Raw genomic sequence first — 5,479 nt, forward strand, 5'->3', positions numbered from 1 at the left:
GCCCCCCGAGGGGCACGTGCTGAGAGCTCTGGATTCGGTGGCGAGGTCCCGCAGCACCTCCCTGTGCCGCGCCAGGACGTGCCCCTCCTGGGGGCTCCGTCGGTGAATACACTGGCCTCCGCCTCCTGGGGAAGGGGACGTCGAGGCGTCGGCGCCACCCGACTCCCTGATGTGAGCCTAAAAGGCACAAATCCTGCCCCCGCCCGGGGTTCCAGGACCAGATTGCGCGCAAAGTGGACCCGCGGCTGGTTCTCCGCTGGGAGGCGCACAGGGGAGCGCTCGAGGGGCCAGAGACTCGACGCCCCCTGATCCAGACTCGGGTCCTGAGCCAGACCCGGACACCTCGGGGCGCTGCCTCCCCAGAGTCAGGAACGCGAAGCCCCCAGGAAGGGACCTGACGTTCCGCTGGTCAGAGCAGCACAGGGCGATCGATCGCCCAGGGAGAGGGAAGTCTTTCTCTCCATCTCTGTGTCTCTAGGTCTGTTTCTCTCTCACCTCTCGCTGACTTTCTCTCTCTCTCTCTCTCTCTCTCTGTCGACTGTCTGTGTCTGGGCTTGTCCTTTTTCTCCTTTTTCTCCCTTTTCTCTCTTCCCCTCCCATCCTAAGGAAACGTGGCTTCTCTCTCTTCCTCCTTTCCTCCCTCCCTCCTTCAGGCTCAGCCCAAAGGCCCTGCTGTGGGGGAGGGGTGTGGGCTCAGGAACAGGAAAAAAATATGTGGGTTCCACAGAACCTTCCCGGTTAAAATGTGGGCAGCTTGGAGAATCTGGTAGGATGCCCCCCGTATAGTGAACCTCCAGTCTGTTCTGCACACGTGTGTGTGTGCACACACAGGCACACACACACACCCAGAGATCATCCCAGGGTGATCTTACTTCCTGGCCTCTACCTGCTTGGACTAAGATTAACTTGGCCAGACAAAAGCCAAGGGCATAGAAATGTAAAGGGTTGGGCATCTTAGACTTCCACCAACACTGCCCCTGGCTGCTAGACTGATGTCGAAAAACCAGCCAAGGGGCAGGAACCTGAGCCTGGGAGGCATGGGGTTGAGGTCTCCCTGACCTTCATTCGGCAGCAGAGCTGGGTCACCTTGCCCTCTGAGGAAGGCTCCTGGTCCCAGTCAGGGGGCACACTCTTGGGCAGGGAGGCCAAGTGGAAGAGGAGAGAGGACTTGAACCTGTAGTGGGGAAGACCTGGGTTCTAGTCCTGCCTTTGCTTCTGCCTCCCCCTGTGAACCTGGGCCTCGGTTTCTTCGTCTATAAAATGGGCACAGGTTGGATCAAGTTTTTCTAAGGATGGTCTGACACAGATCCTAGGAACGAAGTAGCAGACAGCTGGGGTTCCACACACCTCTCTTGGAGTTGGTAACAGATACTGATCAGAGGGAGGGGGTTGTTGTTTGCACTCTCATAGCCAAGGGAGGTGGTAGAGCCCCTCTGTGAGGTTCCCTCAGAGCCCTCAGCAGCTGAGTTGGGCTTTTCTTCTGAATGAACTCTGCTGCCTACAGCCTCTTCCTGCTGCTCCATTCAGCCTTGCCTCCCCAGCTGCTCATCTGGGCCTTGGTCCAGCGCAGGAAAGGAGGCACGATCAGACAGTGGTATCCAGCACTAGGACTGGGGAGGGAAAGTCCTGCTAGAAAAGCTCTTGACCTCGGTTCTAGGCCAGGCCAGGAGAGGCAGGGCCAAAGAAAGGATTGCTGAGAGGAGAGGAAAACGAATTCCGGTGCTGGGAATCACGGAATTTGGTTCTAGCTGTGCTTCTGCCACCAGCCAGCTAGGCAGTTCAGACAAATGACTTTTTGTGCTCTGGTTTCCTCACCTGAAAAAATGGAGATACAGAACCTTCGCCATAGTGTAATTGTAGAGACTCAGTGACAGATTTAATTAAAGATGAATCAGGACTCTGCCTGGCAGGTAAGCTTCCATGGTTAACTTGCTCCAGAAACTTGATAGAGTGACAGTAAGAACTACTCAGGTAGGAGTTGTTGTGTGACCCTCTCTGGTGCCTCCATTTAAGTGTCTACGGTCCCTTTCAGCTGAAACTCCGTACCAACTCCTGCTTCATGCTGCATGAGGATAGGGAAATGTTTCCAGGGTTAAGGATGGGAAGGGATGGAGTCTGCATGCTTCTCAGTCGGGAAGATGGAGAGCAGGATATGCACTATCCTTTAAAATGCAGATAAAGGCCATAAAGCCATGCGGACAGTGTATGTGCTCTGTCGCTCCATGCAAAAGGCAAACATCAGAAGGTATGCTCACCCTGCACACTACTACGTAAGAAGCACACATTCGCTTGGCCAGAGACGGGAGGATGAGCATGCGGTCAAGTCCAGTGTGCTGGGAAGGTGGCAGGGGAGGGAGCTTTATTTTTTCTTTGTGAAGATCTGTCGCGCAGTCTTGTCTATGTGATTCTCAGAGACACCCCTCGGAAGGGGCTGCCCTTCCTGCCAGATGTGGGACTTCTCCTCCCATATACCCCACGGTTCCGGAGGTGGCCGCCCTCGAGCCCTCTTCCCTGTGCCCTGTGGTCAGCCCCTGGGCAAGTATGAGAAAGGGTCTGGTGCTCAGAGAACTGGGATAAAGGACCAGAGGGAGAACAGGTCATACCTCCAGACAGAGACACTGGTTCTGGGTGCTTCTTGCCTCGCTCCTCTGGCTAAGGGGAAGGGGTGACTGATTTCTCCAGGGGAAAGGGCTTTGGATCCCAGAGAAGGCCCAGCTGGCAAGGTGTTGGGGGGTGGGAGGAGAAGGAGGAAGAGAAGTTCTGTTGTCTCAGAGGGGAGCAGCAGGAAGCTTGGAGGATGTTTGCCCAGCACACTCATTTACCTCCCAGCAGCTGGGGAGGCCAGGTATGAGAATGACCAAACCCAGGGACCAGCCCAGGAGAAGGGAGGTGTGGGGCTAAGCCTGAGCACTGCTGCCCAGGCCCCCAGCCTGGCTTCTCCTGAGCTAAATGGGAGAGCAGAACACCCCCACCCCCAGGCTTGGGAGGACTTAAGGAGATTAGAGAAGTATGTGCGTTTGGGTGTTCCTATGTCTGTGTGTGGGCCTTTAACAGCCCTTAAAAGGGGAGGGGTGTATGTGTGCGAGCCCATGTGCATACATGTGTGCTTCTCTTTAAATTCTCACCAGTGAGAAAGAGGACCCAAGGGCCAAAGCACTCTGGTCTCAGAGTAGAATCCACGGGAAAAGGACTAATGGAGCAGCCCAAATCTTAGGGCTTCTATTCAGGAAGGGAGAGCTCCCCGAATGCCTACTCCTCTAAAACACTGAGCTTGTTTTGGGCAGGTTTTATTGTTCTGTTTTGTTGTTTTGTGCTTCCCCTACTGAGATAGGAGCTCCTGAGGGCAAGGGTTTATCTGTCTTGTTCACTATTGTACCCCAGTGCCATGTTCAGTGCTTGGCATAGAGTAGGCCTCAACCAACCATTACAGAATGACTGAAAGGGGGGCCTAGGCCGGACCCCACATTTTCAGGGAGAGGGGAAAAAAAGGTGCTTAAGCTCATCTACTCCCAGCCATCAGTCCTGCAGCCTGCACTGTGTCTGAGATTCAGGCAGGTTCTCCATGCTTTCCAATGAGTTGTCATGGCCTTGAGCCATCCCCATCCTGTGTGTGGTACAGACACTTGTAGCTCCTGAGACAGGACAGTCTAGAGCTGACTGAGCCACAGCAAATTTTAATTTGTAGTTTAGGCCTCAGCTTTGAGCATTGGCTCTAGGGCTTCCCTCTTCCCCATTTTCCTCTTGTTCAGGACTCCTGGATCCAACTTAAAATTAAGTATTTTCCTGGCCCTACCTCAGGGCCTTTGCACGTGCTGTTCCTGACATCTAGAATGCTTTCCCTTCAGTTCTCTCTGTCTCATCTTCTTCACTTCAAATGTCACCTCTTTAGAAAAGGTTCCCCCAGCCACCTCAAGTGGGACTCTCTGTTATTTTCTGTTCCAGTCCTTTGATTTCTTCATATCTCTTATCTCAGATTGCAATTATTTTATTGGCCTGCTGTCCATTTTCTCTGTGAAAAAGAAAATTCCATGAGAACAGAGACCATGACAGTGTTGTCCGTTGCCATAAAGCTAGCACAGTACCATGGCATACAATAGGTGCTTAATATAGTAAAATTCCACCAGAAGGCAATAAGCAGAGTCCAAAGTATTAAATCAGGTAAAATGTGAGGATATGGTATTACAGGATCAATGAAAAACAATAGATTTCAATGGGTCTGTTCTCTCACAAAAGGCACAAAAGTCAAGATTCTGAAATGTCACTTACCACATGCCACAGACCAAACTGAGAAGGTTCTAAAGGAGCACGAGGCAGTGAGTCCTTCAGGTAAAAGTGTGCCCCGTCTTTGTTTGAGATGGGCCCCTGGTGTAGGACAGAAGCCACGGCTTGGTCACATTGTAGCGGACTCTGCTCCATTTCAAGGATTTACTCTATTTGTAGAGAAAAATACTTCACACTGGGGCAATCCCAATAAGGGAAGGGGGAGAATGTTTTTAAAAAGGAGAGAGAAGCCCTGTGCTCAACAATAAAGATAAAAAATAAAAAGACAGACCTGTGTGCTGAAGAAGTATACCCATAATTCCTGAAGGGGCCCTGAGTTTCTCCGGGTCCTGGCCTGCTCAGCCCTGAGGGTGATGGAGACGCTGGATCCCAGGAAGATGCTGTCTGTACCCTGATCTGCTGTGAGGTCCCTCCGGCTTCCCTGGACCAGCTGGGGATTTGCTTGGTCGTCCCTCAATACATCTATCCCCCCCTTTAGCAACTGGCGAAGGAGGTCACTATGCAGAGGGACCTCCAGCCGCTCACAGCTAGAGACAGACAGAGAGGAAAAGAGACAGTACAGTACTGCGGGGTGCCATGAGCATGGTGAGAGCCTGAGGAAGGGCACAAATGAGCTGCAGGTCATGGAAAGTTTCTCAGAGGAGGGAACCTCCACACTCTCCCTCCTCAGTGTCCCCATCTCTACTGGCAAAGGGATGACTGAAGGCATTTCAGCGGGGTGGACTGGGGCTGTGTGTAGGCGTCATTGTCCCTATGCAGATGAAAAACAGAATTAGAGAGGAGGGGGACCTCATAACTGTGTTCTCGGGCTGGGATCCCATGGAGCCCAGGAGGGGAGAGCACCATCTCTCTCTTGCTATTGTACTGGTTTGAACTTTGCTCTCCAGAGCAAGGGAAGTTTGGGATCTCAGATATCAGAGGAGCCCCACCTTCATCCTCTTTACTCCCATCCTTAGGGCACTGTGGATGCCTAGAGCAGTAGGAGCAGAGCCCCCAGGTTGCCTGGCCAGTGAGAGGAGAGGCCCCACATCCCATACTCGCTCCGGGATGCTGCTCCCAGCCTGCCTGGGAACTCAGACCTTTGCTCTCTGCAGCTTCCAGGACTCCCTGGGAAAGTCTGCTTATGTCTAGCCTAGCCTGACCTGGCTACTGTGCCAGGAGAGGGGAGGATGACGGACAACCTCCCCTCCCACCCCGA

This window comes from Myotis davidii, unplaced genomic scaffold (genome assembly GCF_000327345.1).
Source record: "Myotis davidii unplaced genomic scaffold, ASM32734v1 scaffold265, whole genome shotgun sequence".
NCBI classification, from domain to species: Eukaryota; Metazoa; Chordata; class Mammalia; order Chiroptera; family Vespertilionidae; genus Myotis; species Myotis davidii.